Source organism: Lissotriton helveticus, chromosome 4_1, assembly GCF_964261635.1.
Source record: "Lissotriton helveticus chromosome 4_1, aLisHel1.1, whole genome shotgun sequence".
Classification (NCBI taxonomy): domain Eukaryota; kingdom Metazoa; phylum Chordata; class Amphibia; order Caudata; family Salamandridae; genus Lissotriton; species Lissotriton helveticus.
In genome coordinates, this window is record NC_136063.1 from 2109765390 (window position 1) to 2109781884 (window position 16495).

Genomic DNA, 16495 nt, shown 5'->3' on the forward strand with positions numbered 1-16495 from the left:
TGAACTGATTTTGTTGTAAAATAGATTACTGGTATAAGTATTACCATGTTAAATTATCTATCACTGTGTTACCCTCTGCTGAGTGCCCATCTGTGGGTATCTGGTATCCCGGTTTGGATTTTAGTTCCAATTTCATGCTAATCTAATGTGTGTGAAAGAGTGTCCTTTTGACATGAGTAAGGTCCTTGGAGCTGTCCTGGACCAGTCCAGGACTAGTGGGGAAAACAAAGTGTCCCTTAATTTGTTGTACGGTGGACTACTATCCCTGTCGGGAGTTTTAGCATGAAGTATTGTGATATTATATTTGTTTTGCATTCAGTTGCAAACCAGACCATTTTATCTGTGTCAAAGGAGTTGAGGCCTACTGCCACACTCGCGTAATCTTCTGCTGCTATGTGCTAACCTTCATCCTAGCTCTAAAATCCCAGTGTATCTTTGTGTGAGTGTATGTGTGTGGACTGCGTTCTGAATACATAGTGTGTATGAGTGAACCAGAGTGATGATTCCTTGTGGCTTTCATTGTGGTAGCCACTGGCCTATTCATGTGCACAAGATGGAGGTGAGGTGTTTTTCTCAGGCACTGGGCATGTATTGCTGACATCCCTGAAGATAGAGAAAGGAGCACTAGACACCAGAGCGGGAAAGAGGAGACCGGCTGCCTTTAGAAATTTGATTTAGTTCATTTCCCGCAATGAGTTCCTAATATCAGTTTTTCTAAACACGTCCATTTGATAGTTGGCGGACTGCAGGGTGGGACTGCAGTCTCTGTTGTTCATAGTGTGAGGGGTCCTTTGGAGGAGGCCTAACTTTTATGCCTCGTCCTTATCACTGTTCCATGTGGCTATTGATATGCTGGTGTAGATGATCACACAGGAGATGTGCTTAGGGGGCTACATAGGACAAACAACAGGGGGAGAGCAGAAAAACACATGCATTCAAATGAAGGGTTGAAAGCAAAACAAAAATGTACGTCTCTAACATGTAAACATTCGAAGCCTACAAGTCCCCTAATCTTAAGGATGGTAAAATTTGGGCATGGGCGTAGTTCTACTTTGTGGAACTCCACAAATAAACACCGCTCCGCTCCTCGGAGTTCTGCAAGCGGCAGAGTGAGGTATGTTGCGCTGCTGGTGCTGATTGTTTGAGCCGAATGTTTGTCCAATGATGTAAAATCAGTGCACACGGCACCACGTGCAGCACACTAGGGATCAGCTTCTTCCTGATGCTTGAGTAGATGTTCTACGCGAGTGGCAGCTTCTTTAATGCGAGTGGCAGTTTTCTTAATATGAGCGGTAGCAACCTACCACGACTGTCTGCAATTGAGAAATCCTGCCCGGAGGTGGTGTAGCATTGGATTTTCCTTGCTCTCACTTGGCAACGTAATGATGGCGAGCAGCGAGAGAGGAAAAACTCTGTTCTGTGCCGCTATGCAGAGTTTTTCAGGACTCTGTGCTCTAGGCGTAGTGCAGAGTGGGAATAACTCGGCAAACGCCGCGAGCGGAGTTTACCGCTCAGACCTAGCAAACATGCTATGCTTCAGAGGAGGGACAAACACAAGAAGAGGAAAGGAAGCTACTGAATAAGAAGGAAGCAGCTCAGTGAAAGAAAGCCATCTAATGCCCACTTTAAGAAACAGTATTGTACAGAATAGGTCTTTACACAGCAGGGAACTTCTCTGTAGAACAGATATAAAAGTGACATTTTCCTTGAAGATAGTAGCTTGTTACTGCCTCTTGTAGCCTCCAAAATGTGCCTAACTATGGCAGATTTCTTAATATTTAGCGAAATAACACTGCTTTTACTTTGCCCATCAATTAAAATGCATTTAATCAAGCGTAACTGCAGTAAATTTGCACTATACTGAACACTTGGGCTGCTTAGTTACATATAATGACACAAATGTTAATAATATAAGGATTATATATAAATGTTTCGGGATGTCACCCAAAGTTAGCAAGCTAACTTGATATAAATAGATATAGACATAAAGCTAGAGGCAGACATAGACATGTAGATAGACAGAGCTAGAGATAGACATAGTCATATAGACATAGAAATAGGGATGTAGACACTTAGACATAGAAATATATATAATCTGGACCATCTGTTGTTAATTAAACAAGTTGAAATAAAAACATGCTGGAGCAGGACCTCTTTGATATGACTGCTCTGATACTTGTGCCCATGAACAAGGAGTTTGACACTCTGAAACGTGTAGGGCGTGAAAGAATCTCCAATTTGCTGTAATGCTCATTCGCCTTCACTAATTTGGTTTTGAGTGCTGATCCACTTCGAGGTGTCATTGTTTAACAAATATTAATGGCCATCCAGCCGTGGAGCTGCACCACCCCAGAGATCGAGGGAAAGGGGGCCACAGAGGTATGGAAATTTTCAAAATCTCTGCTTGGAAAACCAGATTGCACATAATTCGAGCATTTCTTATCTCGGAGGCCTACTGAAAGCTTTAGAAAATACACAAACTTTTGTATGCAGTACAGCACCTACTAAAGGGACAAAATAAAGAGGCACTGCAAAACTTACTAAAGAAATATACAAACTTCATTCCCCAGCATGCAATACAAACTGGACCATCTGTTTTTAATGAAACAAGTGGAAATAAAAACATGCAGGAGCAGTACCTCTTTGATATGACTGCGCTGATACTTGTGCCCGAGAACAAGGAGTTTGACACTCTGAAAAGCGTAGGGCGTGAAAGAATCTCCGATTTGCTGTAATGCTCATTTGCATTCACTAATTTGGTTTTGAGTGCTGATCCAAATTGAGTTGTCATTTTTTAACATATATATATAATATATATTTATATATATATATATATTTATATATATATATATATATATATTCCAACGTAAAAGGTTGCCCCAGATGAAGACGCACACACAGGAGAGTTTGACTTCACTCTTTAATTGCAGGCTGCAGTGGCATTAGTTCATTCCTTCCATCATTAATCAAAAAGCCAAACGCGTTTCAGATAACTTCGTATCCTTGTTCACTGGCATATTCCAAAGTCACAGCTGCCATTCATGTGATCGCATTTAAACCCCCAAGTCCCGCCCCAGTGGGCGTGTTCGCTATGCCTCATGGAACTTGAAGTCTTTACAATGAAACCCCCGTGGGTGCAGCCGTGTCTGGAAAGATTAAAACACTGTTTTAGTCCCAAGTGGGTCGATGGAAAAGTACAAAACTGCAGCACACTGCCATTATTGAATCCCACAAGTGGTGAGCTCCCCTTCAATCGGTGCAGGATTTCCGACACCGCTGAACCGCTTCTGAGCAGCGGGGCGTCTTCGCGACCGGACCGGCCGCTGTAAATTCCAACGTAAAAGGTTGCCCCAGATGAAGACCCACACACAGGAGAGTTTGACTTCACTCTTTAATTGCAGGCTGCAGTGGCATTAGTTCATTCCTTCCATCATTAATCAAAAAGCCAAACGCGTTTCAGATAACTTCGTATCCTTGTTCACTGGCATATTCCAAAGTCACAGCTGCCATTCATGTGATCGCATTTAAACCCCCAAGTCCCGCCCCAATCTCCGATTTGCTGTAATGCTCATTTGCCTTCACTAATTTGGTTTTGAGTGCTGATCCAAATTGAGTTGTAATTTTTTAACATATATATATAATATATATATTTATATATATATTCACTGAAAAAACCATAGGTTATAGACCATATATAGTTAGGAATTTGCATTTACAAAACCTTGAAAATTCACTGAAAAAACCATAGGTTAGAGACCATATATAGTTAGCTGGACATTTTATTGACATAAAACTAATGAAATTCCATATATAGTTAGTTGCACTAACTATATATCGCGCACCCGCAATCCACTGCTGATGATGTCACATATTACATCATTCATGACATGGTCAGTGACATCACTGATGACATCACTGATGACATCTCAAATGACATCACTGATGACATCACTGATGACATCTCAAATGACATCACTGATGACATCATCTAGTGTCTGTGTGTTTTTGTAAAGTTTAAATATGTTTTACATATTGAAGAATGAGTGGATGTATGGAAGACTGAGTGTGTGTGTGGCTGGCTGGGAGGTGTGTGACTCTGTGCATATCAATGTGTACTTGTATCAGTGATTGTATAAGAGGGTAAGTATGTGTTAGTATATGTGTGAAAAGTATGGTGTTCTGTGTTTAACTGTATAGATGAGGAAATTGAAGTGTGATTGATTCTTCACAGGACTGACTAGGTGTATGAGTGCATATGATAGTGTTGTAATAATGAGTAACTGTATGTATGAGTGATTGTATGGGTGAATGAGTGAATGTGTGTGTAGACGTAGGAATCAGTGAGTGCGTATGTAGTAACTGGTATTGGTGTGTCATGATGTCATCAGTGATGTCATTTGAGATGTCATCAGTGATGTCATTTGAGATGTCATCAGTGATGTCATCAGTGATGTCACTGAAGTATGGTGTTCTGTGTTTAACTGTATAGATGAGGAAATGGAAGTGTGATTGATTCTTTACAGGACTGACTAGGTGTGTGAGTAACTCCATGGATGAGTGGCAGTGTGTGAGTGTCTGCATAGGTGTATGAGTGCATATGATAGTGTTGTAATAATGAGTGACTGTATGTATGAGTGATTGTATGGGTGAATGAGTGAATGTGTCTGTAGACGTAGGAATCAGTGAGTGCGTATGTAGTAACTGGTATTGGTGTGTCATGATGTCATCAGTGATGTCATTTGAGATGTCATCAGTGATGTCATCAGTGATGTCATTTGAGATGTCATCAGTGATGTCATCAGTGATGTCACTGACCATGTCATGAATGATGTAATATGTGACATCATCAGCAGTGGATTGCGGGTGCGCGATATATAGTTAGTGCAACTAACTATATATGGAATTTCATTGGTTTTATGTCAATAAAATGTCCAGCTAACTATATATGGTCTCTAACCTATGGTTTTTTCAGTGAATTTTCAAGGTTTTGTAAATGCAAATTCCTAACTATATATGGTCTATAACCTATGGTTTTTTCAGTGAATTTCATTGGTTTTTTAAAAGCTAATATCTATAGCTGTAAAATATATTCTTTATTACGTGACGTATCACGTAGCCACGTGAGACGCCTCATGACGCGTCGCATAACCGTGACGTATCAGCTCTGCAGCGCAAACAAAACCCGTAACGTAAGCGTGCCGGAGCACGCTTACAGATATATTTTTTTTTTAACCTTAATTAGACAAAATCCACACGTGCACATATCTTGAGGCCTTGCAAAGGCACATCAAACAAACAGTCCCTACAATTTTGCCAAGTTTGCTGGAAATCTATTCCCTTACTTTTTTTTTACTGTTTCTCTTGGTTTTCCCCTTGTTACGCTTACCGGGACGCTACCCGGTACGCGAACCGGACGCTCCAAAATCACAAGATGGCGGACTCCCGTTACGCTGCCGGTTAGCTGCCCGGTTCACGTACCGGGAAGCGCCTCTACCGCGAAAAATCGCGGGGGACTTTAATATCCCCCTCATCAATCCTAGGGGGGTCAGGAGGGGTTTACCTTGCCCCCTTTCCTTCATTTCCCCCTTCTTTTTTCACCACATCTTGTCTCTCGAACCTACCGAGAGACAAGATGGCGGCCACTCCGGACTGTTTACAATGTTGACAGCTACGCTGCCGGTTAGCTGCCCGGTTAGCTGCCCGGTGAGCTGCCCGGTACACGTACCGGGACGCGCCTCTACGGCGTAAAATCGCAAAAAAAAAAAAAATATATATTTTTTGCCCCGCGGGGCACTTTAATATCCCCCTCATCAATCCTAAGGGGTCAGGAGTGGTCTACCTTGCCCCCTTTCCTTCATTTCCCCCTTCGTTTTTCACCACATCTTGTCTCTCGATCGTACCGAGAGACAAGATGGCGGCCGCTCCGGACTGTTTAGAATGTTGACAGACACCGGAGAGCCAATCAGCTTCGCTTCGCGAAGTTCCGTTACGCGTCAGGTACGCGAACCGGGGCACTAACCGGAGCGCTGTCACAGATATATATATTTTTTTAAACGTTAATTTCTCAAAATCCACTGGAGCACATATATTGAGACATAGCAAAGGCACGTCGGGCAAACCATATCTACAATTCTGCCAAGTTTCATGTAAATCTATTCAGCCGTTCGAGCTAAAAGTGAGTCCAACCGCCCTATGGAAAAATGAATGGGAAAAACGCGTTTTGGGACCCCCCTTTTTTCTCAGCCCCCCCTTGGCGAAACCCCCCCAAATTTTCAGGGGCTGCTCAGAAACAAAATGTGCCATTTTCCTGAAAATTTCAGCCAATTCCGTCCACAAACGCCAAAGTTATTAGACATAGAATTTTCAGAAACCCCATAGAGAAAAAATCCTAACTATATATACCCACTGGCTATCGCCAGTAGGTAATATACATATATAAACATATATAATCTGCATATCTATATAAATATAAATGCATGCATACATATACATATATGCATACATATGCATGTTATTTACATGAAAGTTTTAAAAACACTAATAAAAGCAAAGCTAAAAAGCCACCTCATTACAAACAGAATGGCTTTAACTTAAACGAGGGCAAGATCTATTGCATTTTCAATGCTTGTTTACTTTGGTTCTATCAAGAAGGCATTCAGATGTGTCACACATTTGCCATAAATTCTGAATGTTAGCACTCTAGTTGCTCATTAGATCACTGTAGTAAAGCTAGTGCTCACCAGGGAAGTCTGCTGCTAATCATGGTTTGCAGCCATTTTCCCGCATTTTTTATCCCGCAGACTTTCAGTCCGCATACCATTATCCCGCAAGGTCATTGACCTCGCATACCATTATCCCGCATTTTTTCAAAACGCATGTGCATTTATCGCGCATGCCTTTACAAAGAATTACGTTTTAAAGGCATGTATGGTAAATGCATTTGCGTTGTGAAAACCACGATGACGAGAGAGGTAAGTGGGTTTGTGTTAATTTTTTCGTGGGTTAGTGATTGTGTAGTGTAGTGTAGTGTTGTGTAGTGTAGTGTTGTGTTAGTGTAGTGTAGAGTTGTGGTGGTTGTTTAGTGTAGGGTCATGCTGGGGGTAGTGTTTTAGGGTTTAGGGTTGTGTTGTAGTGTTTGCGTAGTGTAGGGTCATGCTGGGGGTAGTGTTTTAGGGTTTAGGGTTGTGTTGTAGTGTTTGCGTAGTGTAGGGTCATGCTGGGGCTAGTGTTTTAGGGTTTAGGGTAGTGTTGTAGTGTTTGCGTAGTGTAGGGTCATGCTGGGCGTAGTGTTTTAGGGTTTAGGATAGTGTTGTAGTGTTTGCGTACTGTAGGGTCATGCTGGGGGTAGTGTTTTAGGGTTTTGGGTAGTGTTGTAGTGTTTGCGTAGTGTAGGGTCATGCTGGGGTGTAGTATTTTAGGGTTTAGGGTAGTGTTGTAGTGTTTGCGTAGTGTAGGGTCATGCTGGGGGTAGTGTTTTAGGGTTTGGGTAGTGTTGTAGTGTTTGCGTAGTGTAGGGTCATGCTGGGGGTAGTGTTTTAGGGTTTTGGGTAGTGTTGTAGTGTTTGCGTAGTGTAGGGTCATGCTGGGGGGTAGTGTTTTAGGGTTTTGGGTAGTGTTGTAGTGTTTGCGTAGTGTAGGGTCATGCTGGGGGTAGTGTTTTAGGGTTTTGGGTAGTGTTGTAGTGTTTGCGTAGTGTAGGGTCATGCTGGGGGTAGTGTTTTAGGGTTTAGGGTAGTGTTGTAGTGTTTGCGTAGTGTAGGGTCATGCTGGGGGTAGTGTTTTAGGGTTTAGGGTAGTGTTGTAGTGTTTGCGTAGTGTAGGGTCATGCTGGGGGTACTGTTTTAGGGTTTAGGGTAGTGTTGTAGTGTTTGCGTAGTGTAGGGTCATGCTGGGGTGTAGTGTTTTAGGGTTTTGGGTAGTGTTGTAGTGTTTGCGTAGTGTAGGGTCATGCTGGGGGTAGTGTTTTAGGGTTTAGGGTAGTGTTGTAGTGTTTGCGTAGTGTAGGGTCATGCTGGGGTGTAGTGTTTTAGGGTTTTGGGTAGTGTTGTAGTGTTTGCGTAGTGTAGGGTCATGCTGGGGGTAGTGTTTTAGGGTTTAGGGTAGTGTTGTAGTGTTTGCGTAGTGTAGGTCATGCTGGGGGTAGTGTTTTAGGGTTTAGGGTTGTGTTGTAGTGTTTGCGTAGTGTAGGGTCATGCTGGGGGTAGTGTTTTAGGGTTTAGGGTTGTGTTGTAGTGTTTGTATAGTGTAGGGTCATGCTGGGGGTAGTGTTTTAGGGTTTAGGGTAGTGTTGTAGTGTTTGCGTAGTGTAGGGTCATGCTGGGGTGTAGTGTTTTAGGGTTTTGGGTAGTGTTGTAGTGTTTGCATAGTGTAGGGTCATGCTGGGGGTAGTGTTTTAGGGTTTAGGGTAGTGTTGTAGTGTTTGTGTAGTGTAGGGTCATGCTGGGGGTAGTGTTTTAGGGTTTAGGGTAGTGTTGTACTGTTTGTGTAGTGTAGGGTCATGCTGGGGGTAGTGTTTTAGGGTTTAGGGTAGTTTAGTTGTTTAGTGTATGCTAAAGGAATATTCGTTCTAAAAGTTTTCGTTATTTTAATTTGCGGCCTAATAGTACATGCGGGATATTTTTTGCGGACTGATGGTATGCGGGATTTCGTCATATATTCGCTAATCATACTTTCTATGGCAAAATGAACCCCCTCATTTTGTTCCTTTTTAAATTAAATGTTTTAAGAGTTACCACTTTATTCCAATCAAGATGGCTTCAGGTGTGCCATACCTTTGTAATAAGTAGGACTGTTAGCACTCTAGTTGTTCTTTAGAACACTCTGGGACATTCTGTCATTGGGCTATAGTTGGGCTACATCTGGCTGATATTTGGGCTACATTTGTTTTTTTTGTCTCTGGTGGCCATCTTTGGGCTACATTGGGCTACATTGGGCTACATTGGGCTACATTTGGGCTCCAACATATATATAGCCCAATGTAGCCCAATATATATTTTTCAAAGTTAATTTTCGTAAAAACCACTGGAGCCTATATCTTGAGACATAGCAAAGGCACATCGGGCTACCAGTCCCTACAATTTTGCCAAGTTTGGTGTAAATCCATTCAGCCGTTCAGGCTAAAAGTGAGGCCAACCGCCCTATGGAAAATTGCATGGGAAAAACACGTTTTGGGACCCCCCTTTTTTCTCGGCCCCCCCTTGACGAAACCCCCCCAAATTTTCAGGGGCTGCTCAGAAACAAAATGTTCCATTTTCCCGAAAATTTCAGCCAATTCTGTCCTCAAACGCCAAAGTTATTCGACATAAAATTTTCAAAAATCCCATAGGAAAAAAATCCTAACTATATATACCTACTGGCTATCGCCAGTAGGTAATATATATATTTATATATATATATATATATATATATATATATATATATATATATATATATATATATATATATATATATATATATATATTCACTGAAAAAACCATAGGTTATAGACCATATATAGTTAGGAATTAGCATTTACAAAACCTTATTTTACTCACACAAAACCATTGAAATTCGCATATATAGTTAGTTGCACTAACTATATATCGCGCACCCGCAATCCACTGCTGATCATGTCACATATTACATCATTCATGACATGGTCAGTGACTTCGCTGATGACATCACTGATGACATCTCAAATGACATCACTGATGACATCACTGATGACATCTCAAATGACATCACTGATGACATTACTGAGCACATCACTGATGACATTATTCATGTGATAATATGAGGAACCTCTTCAGACTCTAATATAACCTTAGATACACTCAGTGTAAACAGACACTCACAGACTGTCACTCATCCATGGAGTTACTCACACACCTATTCAGTCATGCAAAGAATCAATCACACCTCCATTTTCTCAACTATACAGTTATACACACCTTACTTATTCAAACATATACTAACACATATTTACTCTCTTATACAATCCCTGATACAAGTTCACAATGATCCATACAGCCACTCACACATTCACTAGCTCTTATGCACAGTTATTTATATATGTCAACTCTCACATGTACTGTGTTTTACATATGTATTTACTTTGACATGTAGCACTGAGATATCCATTTACTCACCAATACACTCATGCACACAGTCAACCGCCCATACAGCTGTTTCCACATGCACTTTTGAACCCATACATCTAGTGAATCAACTGCTCACACATCTATGCACAGAGTCATACACCTCCCAGCCACCCACACACACACTCAGCCTCCCATACAAATACTTGGGCAACCAATCAATAACCCATATAGTTACTCATATAGCTACTGATCAACACATGCAGCATTTTATAGAACAACAGACATAATGATGCACAAATTAAGACACTTTAGTCACAAACCCATGCACTCAGTGAGACACATTTAATCACTCACTCATACAGTCAGTCATGCACCTACTAAATCCTTCATCCAGACACTTATACATCCACTCATTCTTCAATATGTAAGACATATTTTAACTTTACAGAAATACACAGTCACTGGATGTTGTCATCAGTGATGTCATCAGTGATGTCATTTGAGATGTCATCAGTGATGTCATTTGAGATGTCATCAGTGATGTCATCAGTGATGTCACTGACCATGTCATGAATGATGTAATATGTGACATGATCAGCAGTGGATTGCGGGTGCGCGATATATAGTTAGTGCAACTAACTATATATGCGAATTTCAATGGTTTTGTGTGAGTAAAATAAGGTTTTGTAAATGCTAATTCCTAACTATATATGGTCTATAACCTATGTTTTTTTCAGTGAATTTTCAAGGTTTTGTAAATGCTAATTCCTAACTATATATGGTCTATAACCTATGGTTTTTTCAGTGAATGTCAATGTTTTTTTAATAGCAAATATCAAAAGCTTTAAAATGTATTCTTCTTTAAATCGAAAAATATATTTTATATGTTTTTAATATAATTATTTTATGTATATATATTTTTTTGTTTCGCTACCGGTCCGCGCACCGGGTAGCTTCCTGTTAGCTTAATTTGGTGCCGCGACCCGGTCCGCGAACCGGTAAACGTTCCGTTAGCGCAACTGCCGCGTTAGAAAACAACATTGTGACGCATCGCGTAAGCGCGACGTATCGCGTTGCCGCGTAATGAGTCTTATGACGCGCCGCGTTAGCGCACCCGGAAGTGCTCCGGAGCGCGAACCGAGGCGCGAAGCGCAGCTACCCGGAAGCGATCCGGGGCGCGGCGCGGAGCGCGTAACGTAAGCGTAACAGGTCATGTGACTTGTTAATAAAACTTTCTATTGGTTCATTTCACTTTTGGTTTCCTAATGATGTAAGGCTAGGTCATGTGACCTAAAAATAACACTTTTCATTGGTTTAGAACATTTTGTTTTCCCAAATGATGAAAGCCCCCACCTTCTTTCCTCACTCTGACTTTCATCTTTGTGAGAGGAAGACCTGTTTTTGCTTATTAAAATATTGGCATCTGTAGTAGCTGCAGCTGGTGGACCCCCACACCCACCACAACCACCTAGAAAGGAAGGAACACCTCCACAGTTCCTTCCCAACCCAGAGGAGGAAGAGAAAGAAGAAGAGGAAGAGGAAGTAGAGAGGAGGCAGTTCTTACGTGAAGAGCCCCGGAAATCCCACCACAAAGACAGTTTTATTTGGCAGTTTTATTCTTTTCCTTGAGGCCAAAAAAAAGTGAATGCCCGACATGTGACATGCCTCATTTTTAAGATGTTTTATCTAGAGGTACAGAAAAAAAGTATAGTTATGGTAACTATACTATGCACCGTCATATGCAGAGGTGGCATCCACTGAATTACAGCATTGCAGAGATGCCTCACCTCCAAGACAACCCACCAACTCCTGTGGCTAGTACATCGGCACAGGTCTGTCGGGACCAGAGGCGAAGGAAACGGTCCCAAACATCCAACAGAATTTTGTGCACATGAAGATAGTGTGCCTTTATTGTGGTGACCTACTCTCATGTGCAAATATGAGTATCAATTTGATAAACAGAGCATTTGAAAACCACAAGTGCTCAAAACGCCCCAAAAAATAAAAACATTTTTTTGCTCCTGTTGAGCCCTTTCTAATGCCTGTTTTTTGTTGTTCCCCCTCAAAAATTTTTTTTTTTTTTTTTAAATCGTTCAAAAAATACAAAAAAAGTAAAAAAATGTTCAGAAAATAATAAAAAAAAGATAAAACAACAAAAATAATTTAAAAAAAGTTCTTTTCAGAACTACCTCCCCTTTATAAAAAATTGCTAGAATGTTTAGCACTCTGGCAACCTCTATTTCTTTTGATTCGCTTCCCGGTTCGCGCGCCGGTACGCGAATCGGAAGCGAAACAAAAAAAAAAAAAAAGGAAGAGTGAGTATATAACAATGTTTCAATTGAACTCTGAACTCTCAGTACACATGCGTATCCAGTGCAATCTTTCATAAAATGATTTTTTCTTGACCATTCGAATTACATCTTTCAAAGAACTCATCCATGCACCCTAACTTTCTGTTTTCAGCAATCAAAATCCACCAATCACTGCTACTGATTAATTACCACAGAAACTCCACAGTTTTTTTCATTACATACTCCTACTGTTCCAACTGCCATTTCATTCCCACACTTCATCTGACTGCAGCAGAACCTCCTCTCACCATGTTTTCTGTCTGGATTATTGGACATAGTTACATCCACTGGGCTCAAAGGTATGCTGATAACAGAAATTTACACAACCTCAATTTACAAAATGTGGAAATCAACTGGATTGGCCACAGAGGATTAAGATGTCACCAATTGATACCATTGGTGAAAACCTTTTTGCATTTGCCAAAACCTGATCTGTTAATTGTGCACTGTGGAGGAAATGACTTGGGCACTTTGACTGGGGTAGGTCTGGAAATGCTTTTAAAAGACACCTTTGACCAATTGATGGCACTTTTTCCTCAAACTGCCTTGGTATATTCAAATATATGCCAAAGACAGAAATGGAGGTGGTCCAACCAATTTTGTCCACAAATTGAGAAATCGAGGAAGCATGTAAATAAGTCTGTTTCAGCTTACATGAGAGACCATGGAATGGGCTCCATCTACAACAATAACTTGCGTTACTACATGCAAGATATCTACAGAGCAGATGGAGTTCACTTCTCAGATGAAGGGAACAGAATTTTCATCCTGAATTTAAGACTGTGCATTGGTACCTACTTGTAGGTACCTAAATCAGCCACAGGACCCAAAAGCTCTTTTCAGAGCTACCCTACATCTGATCACTCACAATTATTATTTTACTCTAACTTTTTTCACTAATTTTCACCAAAGTACGCTCCCCGGAGCGCTACCTGGTACGCGCACCGGACGCTAACTGTGCAAAAATGTGATTTTTTTCCCCGCACATATGGGCCTCCTACCCCACCCTCAGAAAACCTAGGGGGTCAGGATACGTCTACCGTGCCCCCTTCTACCCATTCTCAACATTATTTGCCCTCCATCTTGTATCTCAATTCTACCGAAACACAAAATGGAGGACTCCCGTAACGCTGCCGGTTCGCGTACCGGGGCGCGCACCGGGAAGCGCTCGCTCAAAAAAGGTGGGAAAGTAATATACAGAAAAACCACTGGAGACACTTTCACCAAATATAGATTAGCTCATACTACATACCAATCCCTACCATTTTCACAAATTTGGTTGGAATTCCATTTAGCCATTTAGCCTGTAGACCTCTCTAAATACCCTGAGGTAAATTACTTCACAAAACACATCTGAATTGTTGGAATTGACAACCAATTAAAATGTTACTTTCATTTTCCACTTTTTTTACCTGACATTTGATTGGTTATGTACCTGAATATATATAAAGAAAGAGAGATAAACACAGCCATTTTGACTACTACTTCCTGAAGTACATTGCAAGAGCTTTTTCACTGACAACTTAAACTTGTTTTTAAAAGGTAAGATGTTATTTTGTAAATTTGAAAGGAGAACTATGTCATGCACTTTAAATTAATTTGGGAAAACATTTTTAGATAGTTATATACTGTCCCTCTGTAAGAGTTAGACATTGAGAAAGGCTTGTTTATTATAATTATGGATTGATTTAGGTTTCTGTGGTATAATTATGAATTTACTTAGGCTTCTTCACAGGCACTTTTTAATAGTACTACTTCACGCCTGAAACCATACAGTGCCCATAGATTACTTCTCTGTTATAAACTCACAAGTACCTTTCTGAACTTAAACCCAACAGTGCCCTATCTCTACTGATATATTTATTTTTTATGCAAATTACAGCAAGAAAATGGAAGGAGAGCAGAATATTTCCTTCAAAATTGTTCTGGAGAACAACACAGAAAAAGATATTGAGGACAATGATGAGTCAGATTTCATGGATGAATCACGGGACCATGAATTAGTTCAATGTGTAGATGCAGTAGATTCGCTGATTGAAAATGAGGACATTTCCGATAATGTGTTGTTAAATGTTCTGTTAAATTTGGAAAAAGAATCACAAAAATAAATTTATATTTAATAAAAAAAGCACAAAAAAAACCCAACAAAATGAACAATCAATAAACATACAATATTTAAAAAGTCTATCATTCTTTTTTCCTTATAGTACGCTCACAGACCGCTTCCCGGTGCGCGTACCAGGCGCTCCCCACGCAAAAAAAATGATTTTTTTTCCCCCCGCGGGGCACTTTTAAAGCCTCCACATCAAACCTAGGGGGTCACGGAGGATCTGCTATGCCCCCTTATGGTCATTTACTCCTTTGTTTTGGCCTCCTCTTGTCTCTCGATCCTACCGAGAGACAAGATGGTGGCCGCTCCGGACTGTTTAGAATGTTGACAGACACCGGAGAGCCAATCAGCTTTGCTTCGCGAAGTTCCGTTACGCGTCAGGTAAGCGAACCGGGGCGCTGCCCGGAGCGCGCTTACAGATATATATATTTTTTTGAACGCTAATTTCTCAAAATCCACTGGAGCACATATATTGAGACCTAGCAAAGGCACATCTGGCTACCAGTCCCCACAATCTTGCCAAGTTTCGTGGAAATCCATTCAGCCGTTCGAGCTAAAAGTGAGGCCAACCGCCCTATGGAAAATTGCATGGGAAAAACGCGTTTTGGGACCCCCCTTTTTTCTCGGCCCCCCTTGACGAAACCCTCCCAAATTTTCAGGGGCTGCTCAGAAACAAAATGGTCCATTTTCCTGAAAATTTCAGCCAATTTCGTCCTCAAACGCCAAAGTTATTCGACATAGAATTTTCAAAAATCCCATAGAGAAAAAATCCTAACTATATATACCTACTGGCGACCGCCAGTAGGTAATATATATATATATATATATATATGTATATTCACTGAAAAAAACATAGGTTATAGACCATATATAGTTAGGAATTAGCATTTAAAAAACCTTATTTTACTCACACAAAACCATTGAAATTCCATATTTAGTTGGTTGTACTAACTATATATCGCGCACCCGCAATGCACTGCTGATCATGTCACATATTACATCATTCATGACATGGTCAGTGACATCACTGATGACATCACTGATGACATCTCAGGGGGCGTGGCTTGGGCGCCGATGGTGATGGTCGCCTGAGAGCTCGGCTCCGGGACTGAGCCCGGGATTATCCTGTTAATCGGAGGCCGCGGGGCACCCTAGCCCCCGCAAATCGTTGATCGGCCCGACTGGACCCTGCTGGGGCGCCTGGCACAGCCTGGACGGGTGGTGAGCCGCCCGAAACTCGAAGTTTGTGGTCCAGCGGAGAGCGACCCAATATGGCGCCCGGACCCCTTTGTCCCCTTAGACGGGACCATTAGCCTGGAAGAACGTCGCTGGTCATGGCGTGCCCTCCGCTCTTGTGTTTTCCTGGAGAGTGAGGAGCAGGACTTTGCCCGGCTGAGACTCTGATATTGGTAACTGCGCAAGGGCGGTCGGAAGCCCCTACCATAGTGAGCCCCGGCGCACGGACACCTGGAGGTCCTGACGGTGGTGCCGACCCCCGACGCGGCGCTTGGCTGCATCCCCCGATCGACCCGATCCCATGGGAAGCACAACCCCCTGGCGCCACAAAGTCTCTGGTAGTGTGGGTGGCCCTCGTTCCGGATCCTCGTCAACCGGACGGGCCTGCCCGGCCTGGCGCCGGGTGTCTCCGCCTCCTCCTCGGCGCCCTCAGACGACACGGTGGTGCCGCGAGCCGAAACGGTGGAGATCCGCCTGGCCCTGGAGAGGTGGATCACCGGCCCTCACCCCGAGGACCTGCATTCGGGAGAGTTATAGTCGGCGCCCGCACTTGGTGGCACCTTCATCTGAGTCCACACGGTGCGCTTCTCGCGACATGGGGAAGCCGAGGGGGGCCAAGGGGACCACCCCGGCGGCCTCTGACTCGGAGACCACGGACAAGGAAGGCCATGGGAACCCGGAGAGTGCTGGTGGCGCACCGCTGCAGCAACAGTTTGATC